The sequence below is a fragment of the Melanotaenia boesemani genome, chromosome 4 (genome assembly GCF_017639745.1).
Source record: "Melanotaenia boesemani isolate fMelBoe1 chromosome 4, fMelBoe1.pri, whole genome shotgun sequence".
Classification (NCBI taxonomy): Eukaryota; Metazoa; Chordata; class Actinopteri; order Atheriniformes; family Melanotaeniidae; genus Melanotaenia; species Melanotaenia boesemani.
In genome coordinates, this window is record NC_055685.1 from 34,236,490 (window position 1) to 34,254,541 (window position 18,052).

The 18,052-nt window shown below is 38.4% G+C and overlaps 1 long non-coding RNA gene across 1 annotated transcript; it reads left to right on the forward strand.

Moving 5' to 3' along the window:
* Positions 1–652: 652 nt before the first annotated feature.
* Positions 653–17,800, forward strand: LOC121638534. The gene is made up of 3 exons (XR_006010039.1): positions 653–663; positions 3,793–3,794; positions 17,698–17,800. It is a non-coding gene; the product is annotated as an uncharacterized LOC121638534 (long non-coding RNA).
* The last annotated feature ends 252 nt before the right edge of the window (positions 17,801–18,052 follow it).

Consider the following 18,052-nt stretch of genomic DNA (forward strand, 5'->3'; position numbering starts at 1 on the left):
TCAGCTGTTACTGGTCACACTGGTGACTTACCCTCTGATTCTCATCATGGATGTACAGCAACTGTGTGATGCTACCATGTCAATATGGAGCAACATCTCTGAGGAATGTTTAATACCTTGTTAAATCCATACCATGAAGAATTAAGGCAGTTATGAAGATAACAGGAAGTCCAACATGATACAGCACACCTTACAAAATGGCTTGTGCAGATTGAACTCTATGGCAATAAAATCTGAATCCAGTAATTATGATGCACTGTGGCAATAAAAAATGTTACATGTATAGGTAATGATTCCATATGTGAATGTATACCTTTGCTGAAAAAGGATTCCCGTAAGCCTTTTTCAGTAAAGCTATATTAAACTTGTATTTACTGAATCATAGATTATGGGTATATTTAACCTGTTAAGGCCCAACCCATGAAAAAAATTGTGAGAAAAGTCCATTTTTTAAAAAAATATGAGGTCTTTATTTGGCCCTTTAACAAAATGTAACAAAAGTTTATTTTTTTTGGGGGGGGGGGCTACCATTTATTACCATGTGGTACATTAAAAATATTATAATATAGTTTTCTGCTTCTGGGTGTCTATTAGGGGACAGAAGACAGGTATCAGATTGTGTTCGACAGGATTTTGAGCAAAGTTTATACCATAAAGCAAAACGTCTCAGAAACTGTATGCGACAAATATGTCACACACAGACACAGATCACAGACATTTTAAAAGCCTGGAACCTAACCTTGCTTAACTTCTACAGCCAAAAGGAGACAGAAAAAGCTTCACCGGGCTGCAGCTGGTTAAACCCTTTATGAAGAAAATGCCAAAAATTGTTCCCAATTGACATTTTTCTCCATTCAACATCTTTTTCAGATTTGAATCTCCACAACTACAGGGGAGAGGAATGGATCATAGCTAATTCAGCAGAATTCACCCTAAGGACTGTTATAATGCTGGCACTATTACAAATCAGCATGTACTCGCCGAGCAATCAAACTTTGAAGAGTGTCTTGCCTTGACTATCAGTGGTTCTGAACAGGCAGGTATCTTAAATTACACATGAGCACACAGCTAAATAAGTACACATCTGAGGATTCAATAAAAAAAAGGTATAAAGATGTAAGTTTTTTTTTTTTAAGAAAGTTTCTTTTCTTGATTGAAAAGTGCCACAATTCTCTTTGGTCTTTACTTAACTCGGGCAATCTGGAGCCCCTTGAGGAAACATTTAAGAGGCCAAAAGGTAAAGAAGGACAAAAAAATGCCTTTCTTTCTACCTCATCAAAGCCTCTGCAGGGGGGTTCATCTCTGTATTTTTTCTCTCTTTTCATATCACTCTGTCTATCAGCTCCCATGATGTTTGGCAAAAAGCAACCAGTGCAGCCTGTAATTTCATTCTGCTACCTGGTTGTCTGACCAATCAACGTGACTCATTTGTTCTGGCAGCTCAAACAGCAGGCCAGTATGTTTCTCCTGTTTTTCTCCTCTCCTGGGGTCAGCTTTGGTTTGGGCCCGGCTGCTCTTACACACTGCTCTCCACTTCTAATTGGCCAGCAAAATCACAGATCAGTTGACAGGAGTAGCTGCTAACAAAGTGTAAACCACTGTTGGGAGCGTGTTCAGAACTTACAGAAAACATGACATAACGTCTGGTAGATAATTTAGTCTTTGTTCTTTTATAAATGGTCTTAAAAAGATAAATACAACTCCAAGCTAGCAGAAGCCTGAAGGATGTCTGCAGTTTTAATTAAGAAACCTATTAAAGCAATACTGTCCATGTGCAAATATATTGTGTCATCCACTTGAGCAGTTATTACAAGGAGTAATCAGAATTTTCAGTTTTCTTGAATAACTTTTGCTTCTCTACGCTTACTACAATATCCTGAGAGCCCCTTACTAGGACTGTGATCTAAATTTCGATAGCATTAATACCAAAGTATCGTTTGATACCAAAGTGATGATCAGTGTTTTTCTTAAAGGGTGCTTTGGGGTCAAAAAGCCAAATAACGTCTATAATGAATGAGATACCTCAAACCAATAGTAGGTTTTGCATTTGTTTAGCTCATTTGCACTGTTGACTTTTCTCAAACAATTGTGTGTGATAAAAGGGAATAAGAGTTATTTTATGATTTTGTTGCATTGTTGATGTTATTTTATAATATTTACAAACCAAAAAGCTTAAATTTAGTTTGTTAATAAAAATGTATTCTTTGAAAAAAAAAAGGCGAGAGGGTGAGACGACAACGCCAACTGGGGAATTTCACCCGAGTAAATATAAAAGGACCCACAGGTTCTTACATGCACCAGGACAATAGATAGGGTTGCCTAGAAACTCAAGACATAAAAAAGAGCAGCTACCAGTGAGTGAAGCCTCACCTACCCGAAAGAGGAAGGGAACCGCAACTAGACACCAAACTCCTGGTTGATGGGGAAGGCAGTTTGGTCTGACGCCAAGTTCTGCAGCAGCTGAGAGAGAGGGAGCAAGCCGGTCCACCTGACAAAGGCAGAACCAATGCAGGCTGCCCCAACCACGGCTAGCAAACTGCCACACTGCAGACAAAATGAAGCGGTTGTAATAACCAAGGAACAGGAAACCTCTGCTGAACACAGGTGACACTTACAGTTAACCAGCGATCAGAGTCACCTCGCAGGACCAGCCACACCAACTACCAGTACGCCACAGAAAGGAAGAAGCCACATGCTGAGAATCAGACACCAAACAAGCTATAAAGCTGTCTGCTCCACCCTACAATTACCCCTGATGAGTAATACCTGATGGGTGCAAATTGGAGGAAGAGTAAAGGGTGGAAGCCTTTCCTACCACATGATCAAAGAAGGAAACTTATTAAATGACTGAGAAATTTCAAGCAAAAAGTATCTGCATCAGTATCAGTATCGGTATCAGTTTTGGTATTGGTTTTGGTATCGGTATCAGCAATACTTGACCTGAATTAACTTAGTATAGGATTGATACCAAAGTTTGCAGTATCACAGAGCCCAGAACTCATATTTTACCAAATATTCCTGTTTCTTCTTGTATTTATATTGCAGTCCCTGCCACCTGACACCCACCATATGCAAATACAGATCTGTGGGGGGTGGGCTTCAAACAGGGTCTATCCTATTTGTATCTGCTTTGCCTATTTTGACAGATGAAAAGGAGCTCCTTTATTTGCACGGCAGAGAAGCACAAACTGAGGATTTTACTTTTCACTTGCAATATGTTTGTCAATGGTAGATTATGTTTTCTAAAGATTTCACTATCAAGCTGTTAGGAAGCTAATCTTAATTACACCTCACAGTACTAAAGCCTTAGTTGGATGTGATCAACAACTTAATCTTGAGGGATTTAGATGGAAAAAGTCATTGAAGTTTACAAGAGATTTAGGTTTCTTAGGCCCTGTTTCCAGGGTTGGAAAAAGGACGGTTTGGTTTAGTAAACCCTGATCTTTATTGCATTTCCACAGCTAGCTGTATCTTTACTTGGTAGGTAGTGTATCAACCAGACAGCAACAGATGCATCAGCTATGCAATAGTGTGATGTTGACACCTATCTTGAATTATAACAAAGAAGAACACGGCACAAAAAAAAAGAGAATAGTGGACATCAAGCAGTTTGTGTGTTTTTTTTTGGTTCTTTTTTCTTCTTTGCATGTACCTTTAAACAACAAAAAATCCCCAGTATATATAAACACCAAGCTGCTGTTTCTTTGCAGAGTGCAGAGTCGCACAGAAAGTTGTTCTGTTCAACATATATAACATGTAAAGCTCCACCCTTTGTCGTTGGATCAGCAAGAGTAGTATCCCAACAGAAGGGTTTTTGACACAACATTCTATGTATCGTATATACATAGAATGTTCACAACATACCATAGGCCTTAAAATTATGAGACAAGGTTCTAGGTTTAGATTGATGTTTACTGGCATAAAGTGACACATTATGTGATGGTAACTATGACCAATGAGTATAAAACTTTGGCGTCTTTGACCAAGTAGCTATTTTTTTTTTTAACTCCTAAACATATCCATTAAGTAGCAAGTAGGAATGACGTAGAACAGTAAATACAGTATAGTGAACAAACTAAGAAAAAGCTTTCTCAGCCATTTCTCATTTGGCATTTGATGACTTAAGGCCATCCACCACCCCAAACCCCTTCCCAGTAAGGCATTTGTTGTCCTAGTCAAAACTGGCAGCTGTTGATGCCATCACATTGTAAACATGAACATGCGAAACAAAAGTAATGCACAGGTTTTTATCTCTTTATCATAAGGCTCGTAAATATTTTTTTTTTCTGTAGACCAATGTTAATATTTTACACTTTCCCTTATTGAAAATTTCATTGTGTGTCCAGTATGAGAGGATTTTATTCTGGAGGTCCTCGTGTTTGATATTTAATTTGATAGAAAAGGACATCTCATAACTATGTATACCCCCCAGCAATTTTAAAATAGGATTTCTTATTTCTTCTTGAGACACGATCAGTACAGATGTATCGTTTTACTTCAGTCTAAAAACACAACACAATACTCTTCTAAATATTTGGCACCCTAATTTGGATCATACAGGAAAGTCAATTATAAAAGCCTCTGGGACAAATAGGACAGACATAAAGTGATAGAATAAATAAGTAAAACAATACCAAGAGAACTTATTCTTAGTTTGTTCATTTCTGTTTTCTCTCTTGAAGAAATTATTTTAAAAATATATTTTTTTTTTATTAAAAAAAAGATGAATAAATAAAAAAGGTGATATTTAAATAAAAAGAAAACATTTAGTTTATTTTTTACAATACATCATATTGCCAGTTGGTTGTTTTTTTTTTTGTTTTTTTTTTTTAAACAATCATAGAGAATGTGTGAAGCCAAAAACAGACCATAAAGTCAAACCGAAGGTGTCAATGATTGTAATGAATCCTGTGAGAAATCTCGTAAACTTCAGTTTGCAACCAGGAGAGTCGTCCTCTCCCAGCCAGAAGAAAGAATGCAGAACACACATCCATCTTTTATATTAAGTCGTTGCATAATACCTACTCCTTGTTATACTCAAAGTTAATAAAGTCACTTGATGTCTGGGTGGACAATAGTTGGTTGAACGTATGTGACCTCTACAACTCCAACCAGTTAGAAATGAGCAATCCTTCCAGAAACTTAAACAAGTCCAGCTGCCTTCGTTGAGCTGGTAGCTTATCCATGTTTGTGTGTTTCTCTATATAACACCAACTCCAGACTGTGAGGTAAAGCTTCTGTGTCTCATAGTCTTTGTCAAGGATTAGTCCCTGTTTGGTTCTGACTTGGTGTGTTTACCATCTGCCTAATGCTTTTATTGGAGCTTCTGAAATTTTAAATGGAAAAGTTTTAATGTCAACAGAAATTTCAGTGTATTATAAAGATAGTGTCAGAAGCATTTTTCTTCTTTCATAAAAAAGTTTCTCAACTCCCTGCAATTAATCCACATCTACAGTATTTCCTGGTAGTAGACTGAGAAGGATGATGGTTCTCCAGCTGCAGAGAGTCTGGGAAAAAATGTTCTTGCTCTTTTAATGGCAACCAAGTACAGAGAAAGACCAAAACTGTAAACAAAAACAGATTGCTGCAATAAATTTATGAGTGGGCTGATGGATGTTTGTGTTGGTTGTTGCTGTCAAGTAAAACAACACAAAGAAAGATGTTGGAAAAGCAGTGGCACGCAGCAGTAGCTTCAAAACACAATGAAGGGCACTTTCATTTTGTTATATATTGCAATATTTTGGCCATCTGATACTTCCATGCCTGCAACGCCCTTTCAAGTGCTGGTTTGAGGCTCTGGCCATTTCAGAGGAGAGGGCTGATCAAGATGAAGAGCTTGACCAGATGAGAGAAAGATAATATTTTTCACTATGTTGCAACTTTAAGGTAAAAAACAAAAAACAAAAACAAAATATCGTTAAACATGTATGAGCTACATTCAAAAAGTTTGTTTCATTCTACTTTCATTTTTCTTCTCTTTTCATTCTTATCTCAATCCAACACCTCTTTCTCCCCCCTCCTATCTGCCCTGCTCTTTGTCGCTCTAAAGTCTTACTTGGTATCTTGCACCTTAAATGGTGCAGAGACAGACTCACAGTTCACTTCATCTACTCCGCTTCCCAACAGAACAGACAGTTATGCGCCCTCACAACATGCAGCTGTAACTTGGAACTTCCACACACACATGAATACACACTCTGACAAACACAGAGCTGTGCATGGCTATGTGAAAAATATTTTGTTTGCACAAATGCCCAGTGGTGAGCTATATAGTCACTCAGCATGGCACACACACATGCACACACACAAAGATGAGTCATTTATATGGGCAGCCAAATGGACTACCGAGTGCTGCTTCACCTCCCATAAAGCTGCCATAAACCTTGTCTGCCTCTGACAGCTGACTGATTGGTGTTATAACAAGCCAGGTATGTGTGTGAATGTGGTGACTTACACATGTGCTCATGCACCAATGTGAACAATGTGTCTATTACTTCACATGTCAGTGGATCCAAAGAAAGAGAGAAGCTTTATAATGCAATTAATTTAGCCCAACGTGCAAGAGTATTGACTACTACATCCTCAGTCATTGACACAAGAGGCAAATTCCACATCTGGTGATTCACTTAAAATGAAAAGTGGTGGTCAGTTACATGTGGCAGTACTATAGACTTTCTTACTATAATTTCACAATTAAATTAAAACTATTTCAGCTTTTCTGAAGGTAAGTAAGCTTAATTGTTTTTGTGTTTGTTTATACAAACAATACACTGAATCCTTACGTCCTTCCAAAATATAAATGTGTTTGCTCAGACAAGCTGCTGTGAAGCCTAACAGCAAGAATTTGGTCCATCAAGCCACAAAGGTCCTACTGAGGCCAGGCACTGAGGTCAGATGATGAGGCCTGAAAGCAGTTTCCATTCCAATTTATCCAAAGATGTTGATTGGAGGTAAGGTCAGGGTGCTGTGCAAGCTAGTCAAGTTCTTCCACACCAAACTTAGCCAAACAACAGGTCGTTCAGAGAAAATCTTTCAAATTAGTACTCATTGTGTATGTCTAAAGTATAAAATGAATGGCTATAATTCTCCCCAATAACACAAAACTGATCAGATCACTTTATCTAGCATACATGTCAGCGTGTCAGTTGGAATCTCTGACCAGTTCGATTTCAATCAGATTAAAGAAATATTTGTTCTTGTAAACATGGCTAATGACTCCTTAATGACCTGTCTATGATTGGACTTCTGCATTCATTCAAGTAGCTTCGACTCAGCAAAGTGTGACGGATTATAGGAAATTATTTGTCTTGAGACTACAAGACAGGTCTGCAGGCAGTCCTCAAACAAACAGTGCATGTAGCTTCTGTGCAGAGGCACTGTGAGCAGCTTGAATCCTGATTGGTTGACAGGTTGGCTGTACCTGATGTTCTTTCTCAAGAATGAGTTTTATCTTTCTTGACAAGAACAAAAAGAAAAATGGCAAACACAAAGAAGATGATGCATTTCAAGCTGTGTGAACACTGATAAATCAAGCACCAGACTGAATATTGGCCACCAATGGATCTATTATGGTAGGAAGTGACAGAATGGTTTTAGTTGTATATTCTGAAAGTTTTTATTATTTTTCTCCAAACTGTTTTAAGTGTGTTGCTGACATTAAATTCTGAATTTGTTCATATTTCTTTAATTGAATGAAGTACTTACATTTGAGTACTTTCAGATACTGAGTACCAATATGAGTGGCCTACTAATAAATCCCATTACATTTTACTGGTAAGGTGTGCGGACCAGAATGTCAGACTTGATGACTGAGTGGTTAATTGTGATATATGAAATGTGTCATCCGATAAGGCCAAATTCAGATTTTAAAATAGCACTAGCAACAACCGATGATGAAAATATAAAGCTAAAAAAATATCTGAATCTAAATAAATATGAAGGGAAAGTGTCGTTTTTACTGGATTCAATTCACCACTGTGACAACGCACCTATTTGCCCAAAATCAGCCCATCTCACTGAGACAAGGCCAAATTCAGATTGGCATCAGGTTCTGTCGTATCGGAACACTTATGAATTCCCAATCATACTGCAGATAGTCCCACTCTCATCACACAGCTTTTACACTGAAACATCACTCCACTGTTGTCTGTTACGTTCTCTGTCACATAAACTCTGTCTTGTCATGTTTGTCATGTGCATTGTAGTTAACAAATAATTTAATCAATTAAAAAAAAAAAAAGAAACAAACTTCCCAACTTCTCTAGAAATTGGGTTTATATATCCTGCATACTTCCTGTCTAGAATCACTGTGATACTAATGGCAAAAACAAAACTTGTTGAGATCTACACTGTAGATTAAATGTAACACCCTTTATCATAACCTAAAAGGACACACACACTCTTACACACTCTTTTTTATGTCGTTATCCCACCAGAAATGGAACAATGTTCTCTCTGGTTTATATTCTGTCTCCCATGCTCACATTTTAAATTAGTGCACTCACTCTTACTGACTCCCACTCTCTCACTACCCCACACACATATACACACACATCCTCATGCAGGGACACACTCTCAGTGGCCAACAGCAATTGCAGCACTCCCCGGTGTGGACAGCTCCATCCATTGTGAGTGAATAATGTCCAAGGTCAGTGTGTACTCAGAGGGTGATCATAAAAACCATACTGCTGCTAACCACAGGCGAATCGCTGAAATAGACCGATGCTGGCTCAGAAGGAAGGAATACAACAGAAGTCAGAGTTTGTAGCAGTCCATGAAAGCAAGAGAAGGAATGAGAACAGGCAGAAAAGTTGAAGAAGGCGAGGAAGAGGAGGGAGGAAAAGCAAATATAAAAGGGAGGCGCAAAAGAAGGGGGAGATGAAGGATAAAGGAGTCCACATCTGCCTCTTCTTCTGAGTCAGTATATCACAGAGAAGGGCAGCAGACTATTGCAACCCTTTTGTCGCTCATAATTCCAGTCCTGCTGGATACTGGCCACTACTAAAGCTCAAGAGTCCATTTCTATCACAGGCCACAGCTGGGGACCAAATTTTGGACCTAAACCTTGAAGGCCAAGGACAGCTTGTCAAACCAAAGACACAATCTGCTTTCTAATTTTTATTTTACTGCAATCTCACGTCACAAAATGTAACAGCATTTGGTTTTAATTTGAGTTAATTTATTCCCAGGGGTCTTACCCTTGGGGAAACAATAAGAGAGTCACCTAAACTGATGGTGTAAATGGGTGTATGTGTCATCTCTGTGGACAATAATCCTGATCAATAATAAAACATTGCTTTAAGGCCAGGTGCTCCCCACACTGACCTCTTAGCTGTGCTGCTTCTGTAAATGCATGAATTCACACTACATGAAAATGTATCATATCTGCTGTATGAAAGAACAATCTCCAGAAAAGTTCAGATATTTTCTGTTGCATCCTCCAAACCATATGCTCCCTCACCTTCTAATTTCCCTCCTCCTGTGCAGTCCACACTTACCACTGACTTCGACAACGTTGATAACTTGTCATTCTGTCATACCTGTTCTCTTGTGATAGTTGTCTGATTATCATTCCGCAGCTTTTTTATTCCCCCTTTGTAGCTCTTATTAGATATGCATCTGCACATTCTCAAAGTTGAGCGCTTCTCGTGTTCATCAGTTCTTTGATCCGTGGATTACCAGTCATTCATCCCAACTCTTAAAGGATTATTTTTCATAGTGAAAGCTGAACAAAACATAGTGGGTTTTTTGGATATGAATCATGAGAATTTGGTGCCTTTCATGCACTGAAAAATATTCTTTAAAAGTACATTCTTTACGTTCTGCATTGAATGTTATTTAAAGTCTTTCTACATGCTAAATTATTCACGGAAAGCTCTGTAAATTAATCTCCTTCTGACATTGCTCTGTTAGGTTTTTTAACAGTCATTGCATGATGTAGTGTCGCCTGCAGGAATGCTGTTCTGCTCGTTCCCTTCATGCCTGGCCTCCACTTTGCTCCTTCTTACCTATTCATTTTGCCCCCACAGAACCAGTAATGTCACCACATTTCTGCCTGACACCAAAATTTATGTTACTTTGGAGTAACATTACATGTTTCCCTCTTTTTGCCCTGATCTTGTGCATCCCACATTTATATTTTCTGGATCATCCAGATGGCCAAATGCAAACTTGAGACAGGCCTGGACATGTGCTGGCATGAGTTGGGGAACCTAGTGCACACAGCAAGTTTTTAATCCATGACATCATTGTGTGTTACCATGGTAACCTATGAGACTGTGGTCCCAGCTTTTTTCAGGTCATTGACCAAGTCCTGCCATGTAGTTCTGGCTGATCTCCCATCTCTCTCATGATCATTGATACACCACGAGGTGAGATCTTGCAGGGAGCCCCAGTCCAAGAGAGAATAACAGTCATCTTGAGTTTCTTCCATTATCTATAATTGCTCCAACAGTTGTTGGGTTCTCACCAAGCTGCTTGACTTTTGTCCTGTAGCCCATCCCAGCCTTGTGCAGGTCTACAATTTTGTCCCTGGTGTCATTAGACAGCTCTTTGGTCTTGCCCATGGTGGAGAGATTGGAGTCTTACTGATTGATTGTGTGGACAGGTGTCTTTTATACAGGTAACGAGTTCAAACAGGTGCAATTAATACAGGAAACGAGTGGAGGACGGGATGGCTCTGTAAAGACAAACTAACAGGTCTGTGAGAGGCAGAATTCTTGCTTGTTGGTAGGTGATCAAATACATCTCTCATGCAATAAAACAGATTTTCTGGGCGTTTTTTCGATTCTGTCTTTCACAGTTGATGTGTACCTACAATGAAAATTACAGAACTTGTGATATCAGTAGGATATCAAATACTTATTTTCCCCTCTGTAGATAGATACTTAAAATCATCCCGAACGAAATTAAGACAGTTCACTGTTTAGTGTCACAACAAATCAAATAAGAATATAAAAGAATTGTATAAAAGATCTGAAGAAAAACTATGTAGATACTATTCAATAAAATGCAATATACACACACTGTGCCAGTGGCGGCTGATGACAATTTTTTTTAGGGGGGCGCAAATTTTCTTGGAAAGTTGACACTTAAAACTTAGCCACTTTAATTTCAATACAGTTACAGAGTTAGGAAGAAAAGAAAAACGAAGTCTGTGTATGGCTTGTCCACAACGTTTCGGTGGTGCCGACACTTTCAAACAGCAGACAAGGGAAGCAGAAAAAGGCGTTACTCACGGCGCAACCGGCAAGCCAACTCCATTTTTCAGAGTAAGAGCGGGAAAAAGCCCGGGTATAAGCTCTTCCGCGGTCGCCGCTTTGTTGCTGTACTTGCAGATCAGGCTGGTCAGCCCCGAGCTCCTTTATCCTCTTTTGCTCCTCGAGAGAACATCTTGAAAATGGGTGCTCTTGTAAATATTTTACAGAATTAATTCGCTACTACAGACTCGTCTCCAACTCACTCTGCTACTACGGATGTACGTCACACTGGCTTAAAATACAGGAGTGTATAATTATGAGGCCTCATATATAATTGACCATGACATTGTCCAAACACACTGAAGCAACATAATTCAACTATTCTAATTGGCTGACGATGAAAAGTGGGCGTATCCGGGGCGCACCGAGCTGCGCCCCAAGCAGATTTTTAACGAACCAATCAAAACGCAGCCTCCAGTGACGTTTTAGTCAAAAGTTTGAGGCTGACAATAGGGATTCATTTGACCGGCGCCCCCGCAACCAGGAAGTGTTGTTCAATGAAAAATCATTAAAAAGAAACACTGTGTAATGCGCTTAACATGCACAAAAAGCTAAAAAAAAATACATTATTTTACACATATCTTCATCCGAAATTATTCCTAACAGTTTGTTTTTTTTAATTGTGTAGTAACCAGGAATATGGACTCTTTGTAGGTGAGGGCGGCGCCCCAGCGCCCCCTGCTGGCCAGCCGCCACTGCACTGTGCTATGTAAAATGAGTTATGGCATTAATGTACAGTTATGTTTTAAAGATGCAGCATGCAAACAAATCGAAGGTCAATAACAAAATTTTAAAATATCATTAAAAACTGTTATTGTTGGTATATAATCGCTTTGATAAAATATGTCTTTATATATAATTTACTAGCCGAAGGGTCTGAGTACATCTCAGCTGCCATAGTATGGTGTGTCTAATTGGTGAAACAATGGTGAACCCTCTGAGCTGTAAAGCTGCTGTACTGGCTTTGTTTGATTGGCGCTAGAGCACCATTTGGGATAAGTAATGTCTTAAAAAAATTATAAATGACAGTGCACATGTAGGATCTCTCACAGTTTAATTTCTTACTTCATCCAGTTCTTTGCCAGGTAGTTCAGTGTTGAACTATCAAAACCCTGAGCAAAAAAATCTCTGTTCAGTTCCATTCAAGTTGTACTTTAGACCCATTTTAAATTTATTCCATCGCAAGACTCTTTAGACCAGAAGATGCTACACCTTAAAATAAGAATAATACAATCATTGTAGGGTAATATAGTTTTGTACCTAAAAAGTGGTAATGCAAATTCTCTCTATGCCTTTCTGAACAGGTCAAATTAATCCCTAAAACCAATGCAGAGCCTACCATGTACAATTTTTTCTAAGCATTGGGAAACCACTTTTTTAATAAAAAGTCTAACTTTGAAAAAGTTTAACACAAAAAGTATGGTCCAAAACAATCTTTTAAAACTCACCACACTATCAGCAACAGCTTCCAGCCATGTCTTAAAAGAAAAGACTGTGAAAAAAGCTTATCATTGGAGACAATACAGAAAAAAAATGCTTTTGTTTTTTAATACATGCATTGGATGTTCCTGTAGGGGTATTCAGAACTGAAAGAAAAATAAATAAATGCTTTAAAACAGCTTTTATGCCACTTCACGTCTCGCCATGGCTTGTTAATGAGTTGTTTTCCACATCACACCTGCTGTAAAAGTACATTTTCTATTATATCTCTGGCAACATTGTCTGGTCCAGTTCAGGCTTCAGGTTATAAAATCTATAAAATATGTGCAAAAACTGCAAGTGAAATATCCTCTGATGCACGACCTATAATCAGATGTGTTGTAAAGTCATGACCTTTTCCAATCTATTGATAGTTTTCAGTCTTGATCCTGATGAAGAAGTAACTGTGCTGCTTGATAATAAGGTAAATAATGTAGTTGATACTTTAATTGGCACACTTCAACCCAAGGAAAGAGGCCAAAAGTTAACATTAAGGAGAGAATTACCACATACATATACATATATATATACACACACACATATATATATATATATATATATATATATATATATATATATATATATATATATATATATATATATATATACACACATATTGATATAGTTGGTAAATATTTCACTGCAATTTAAATTTGCATTGGTTGCTTTCAATGTGAGTTTTATTTGTTTTTAGGATGGTTTTGTTCTTCACCCCTGTATGTTTATGATGATGATAAAATTTTTCTGAATGAGTGTAAGTCTGTGTGTACGTGTGTGTGTGTGCACGCATGTGTGTGTATGGTCTGCTTTCTCTCTACTCCCCATGCACCTACGTAATTAGTGTGTTCTTGGTAATGTAGTCTAATGGCTTCACAGGAACACTCTGAAATGCTGATGAACATCTGTTTGGCAGAAAACTCAGCACAGACACACACAGACTCAGCGTGTCTCTCCTTCCTTGACAGAAATGCACACTTCCTGTAGTCTGCGTTCAGTCAACAGAGTGTATTTGAAGCCGTTTGAAGAATGTTAATGACATGTACCTGGAAGAAATAATCCAGCTGAAGAATCGTATATGGCTGCAATTACAATAATGTCTTTGTATAACAAGAACCATGAGGCTTAAATTAGCAGTTTAGTTCTGCAGTTTAAACACAAACACATGCAAAACTATTTTTGTTTAAGGAGATAATCGACTAGGAATGTGCCATAGGATTCTTCCTTTTAACACTTTCCTATTATTTTTTCAGAAGCTGTCAAAAGCACACCTTTTATAATGTAGGTGATAATACAAGAAAAACAACAGAAATTCCATACATCCTTAACATGAGTGGGAATGTCTGGACTATAGCAGCTGTTTAATAAGAAAGAAAAGATAAGAAAAGATAATATGGACCGGTTGTTCAAATGTAAACCGATCAGATTTCGGTTACCGGATAGAATCAAATCTTGGAAAATGGGTTGTTCAAAAGGGAAATCCGGAATCAGCTTGGATGATGTAATCCAATCCTGCTTGTTATCCAGACAAAACCCTCAGTTTGGGTTGTTCAAAACTTTTGAGTAGGAGCCAGATAACTTTGATCCAAAAGAAATAGGATTATCCTGATCCCAACAGAGAGCAGGATTACAAGGTGGATTTCAGGAAGAACATGCGGTACAACCTAACAGTTGGTCAAATAATAGAACTTTTTATTGTATTTTGCACCGGACTTATTTAACCGGTACAGTAATAATGGGTGGTTGAAATATTCATAAGCTACCATTAAGCCTTTCAGCCTGGCAAAGCAAGAATAAAACATAACATCATCTCATCCCCACGAAATAATCCCCCAAACAAATTCTATAACAAACACACATACAATAATCAATCTTCCTGTCAGTCAGCACTGCATAATCAGAAAAGAAGCTGTCAAAAATAATGTCTAACGCTTGCATCCCTCACTACACGTCCCGTCTGTCCCTCATTAGAATGCCAGAGTTTGGGCCAGTTCCTCCACACAAGGCTCAGGTGCATCATTAGCACTGTCACAGAAAGGGACATTGCACTCTTTTTTGTTTAGGACATTCCTGAAATATCACAATGTAGTTGTTAATGAATTGGTTTTATATTTGTTGTGGCTCCATTGAAAAGTCATAAAATTATATTAGAAGTGGATGTTCATGATTTCCTGTGTGTTGTCGCAAAGGGAAAAGTACTTAAAGTGACCCATACCGTCTCTTCTACCTGCTGTTCTCTACGTAGCCCGAAGCCCACATTGATTTACATGCTGGACATCCGGATTTGGTGATCCTGAAAAACCGATTCTGGATCAGGGTGATCCAATCCAACGCTGCTTTGAACAACCGGGGTAAAAGTAAGCTGGATTATGTGATCCTCCGTCCTGAAAAATGGGATTCCCAAATCCAGATAACTTTTATCCGGATTCAATTTTTTTGAACCAGCCCCTGTAAATCAAAATTAGAGTTGAGAATCTTTACTGTCTCCAGAATTTGATTTGATTACAATTATAATTCAACTTTTAACTATTTAATGCATTAAATGTTGTAACACACGCCAGTGTACCATTAACATTTCATCATTGTAACATCCTAGAAAAATATGCTTAGTATTCCCAACTTTAAAAACCTAAAATTAGTTTGTTTATTTTACACGGGTCTCTATGGGCTAGCCCCGCCCCCTCTAGATAGATTTTTTAATGAGTGGAGACTTTGTGGAACCGTATAGACATACTGCATTTGAACAAGCTCTGCTGTCAGTAAAAGGAACATCAAACTTCATTTTTAATTCTTGTATTGTGTTTGTTGCATTTTTATTTGTATTTTATTGTTTTAGCTCCTTTATATAGTGTGGTTTTTATTCTATGTTCTGATCTGCCCTGAGTCCATGAATGGAAATTAGCATGCGTTGCTATAATCCAGTATTTTTTATACTGATGTTTATTAACCTGCACTGTTGCAATGAAATCAACAAATAAACAAACAACCTTTGAGTCCAAAATGTCAGTTATCCTGTCCACACATCAACCCCACAGCAGAAAAATCTGAAAATGTTCACCTTTCAAGGTATTTTTTGTTTGTTTTCAGGGCCCCAAAACTCTGTTTGCATGTGGAAAATAGGCAAAACGCAAAATACTCATGTATGTAAAGATAGAGCCTCACTGTGACAGGGAAACAATTTGTATCCATATTCTCATTAGAGGTTATATAACTTATATTAAAGTTTTATTAAGAAGTTATATTAAGTTAAAAAAATGTTATACCAAATTAATCTAGCCCTGCTTGTGCTTTCCTGTCTGTTAGTGCTGAAATGCTTCGTGGTCAAACCAAGTGAAACTGCTGCAGCAACTTTTTCAGCTTTTTCAGACATGAAGCTGACAGTCAGCTGCTGTAAGGTTAATGTGGAAAAGTTTATGTCTTAAAAAGGCTTATCCTGAACTCACAAGAGGTCAGTGACAACATGAAACAGTGTTCAGGACGACAGACAGGGTTGTGCACGAGAGTCCCTGTAAGGGCTCTACGGTTTGTTGTGCCTGCCAAGGTCATAGAAGGACTCTAGGAGGTGCAGGTCTGTTTCTTTGTGTGTGTGTTTCTGTGTGTGTGCTTGCATCCTCACCAGCTGGCAGGTTCCCAGCCTGCTATCAGTGTCTTCCCCTCTCCGGGAGACAGATCCACTGTCTTGTTAAGAAGGTAAGCAGAGAATCTGACTCTCCTCTCACTCTCTCACCTTTCTCTTGTCTCCATCAGTCACTGTTTTTGTCCTTCTGTCATCCTATTAAATATCAGAGCAAAAGGAAAGAGAAAGAAGTGTTTATGTGTGCAACAAATTCTCAGTTCTATATTTTGTACAATCAGATATCTTAAATCCAACAGTCTGAACACCTGCACCCTGAGGGACGTCCTCACAGGGACCGAAACATACAATTATTGTGACACCACATGACTGACATTCATTTAATTTTTCTTTCTAACTCTGAGACTGCAGGGTGGACAGATAAAGGGACTGTGGGATGCAGTGATGAAGGAGAAGCGAGATGCCAAGAGGGGGGTGAAAAAAACTGTGACAGCGGCGCCTTAAACAAGCTGACTAATTGGGCACAAGAGGCCTCATGAGTTTGGAGACAGAACCTTCAAAAACACTTTTCTAATAACACACTAAGGAAGAGGTGCAGACTCGATAAACATGAAAAACACAAACACTTACTAGCAAATGCGTTGAAGAAACAGTGACATGATAGGGTTGTGAACTTGGATAGTATAAATTCTGTTAAAAAAACAAAGATCATGCACAATAACAAAAGTGAAGATGATTTCAAGGCAGGGAGATGAAGGGTTTGTGTCCTCCAAAGACGGATACATGTGTAAGCTTTCTACCTCCCACTCACACACATTTAATATAATAGGAGTCCCTCAGATCTCAAAGCAGTTGCATTATTAAACAGCAGGACTAGGATAACCTGCAGAGTGTGTGAGTGTGTGTCTGTCTGAAAGAGAGAGAGAGAAAGAAAGATAAAGACTCTCCCGTTTTCCAACTATAAATACACCTGCATCTAAGAATCCCCTTGTCTTCTGTTCTTTCTTAATCAAGCCTCTCTGTTTTCCTGTGTCTCTCCTAATCCATAGTGGAGCTGCTGAACTCCGTCATTTAAAATATGTTTCAATTTAAATACAAATGTTATCTGACACAAAAGTATGATGCAGTATTATAGGATAATAGCACCATTGCCCAGGGACGTATCTAGGATTTAAAGACAAAGGAGGCTTAGCCCTCAGAAGATGACATAGCAAGTTGCCCCTTTCAGCCAGTGGTGAAATCATGATGACAGTGAGTTAAAAGCAACACTGGAGAGCAGTTATTAAAGAAGCATTACTGAACTGTATCACAATGAATTGGCTTGATTTGATTTTGTCTGTACACAGCCCTGAGATGACTTTGTTGTGAATTTGCACTAAACAAATAAAGCTGAATTTAACTTTGGTAGATTTTCTTACTGAGGCGCCCCCTAATGCCAGCTGATTCAACGTCCATCTTGCATCCTGCCTCTTCTCTGATCTCTCTCTGGCAAGTAAAATAGTACCAAGTTGCCTATTGTATTATCTCTTGCCCCCTCTTTTTTGCTTTTCTTACCTTCTCTCTCTTCATCATGACATTGTGACCCACACAGAATGTAGTCACATTGTTTTTGTACGTTTATTTTAGGTTACTCAGAAATATTGCCTAAAGTGTGGGATTAATATCCTGTATTTCCACATTAGTGGATTGGGTGTAGTATCCTGTCCAGGCCAGCAGAGGATGTTTGCAGTGGGGAGAATGTTGT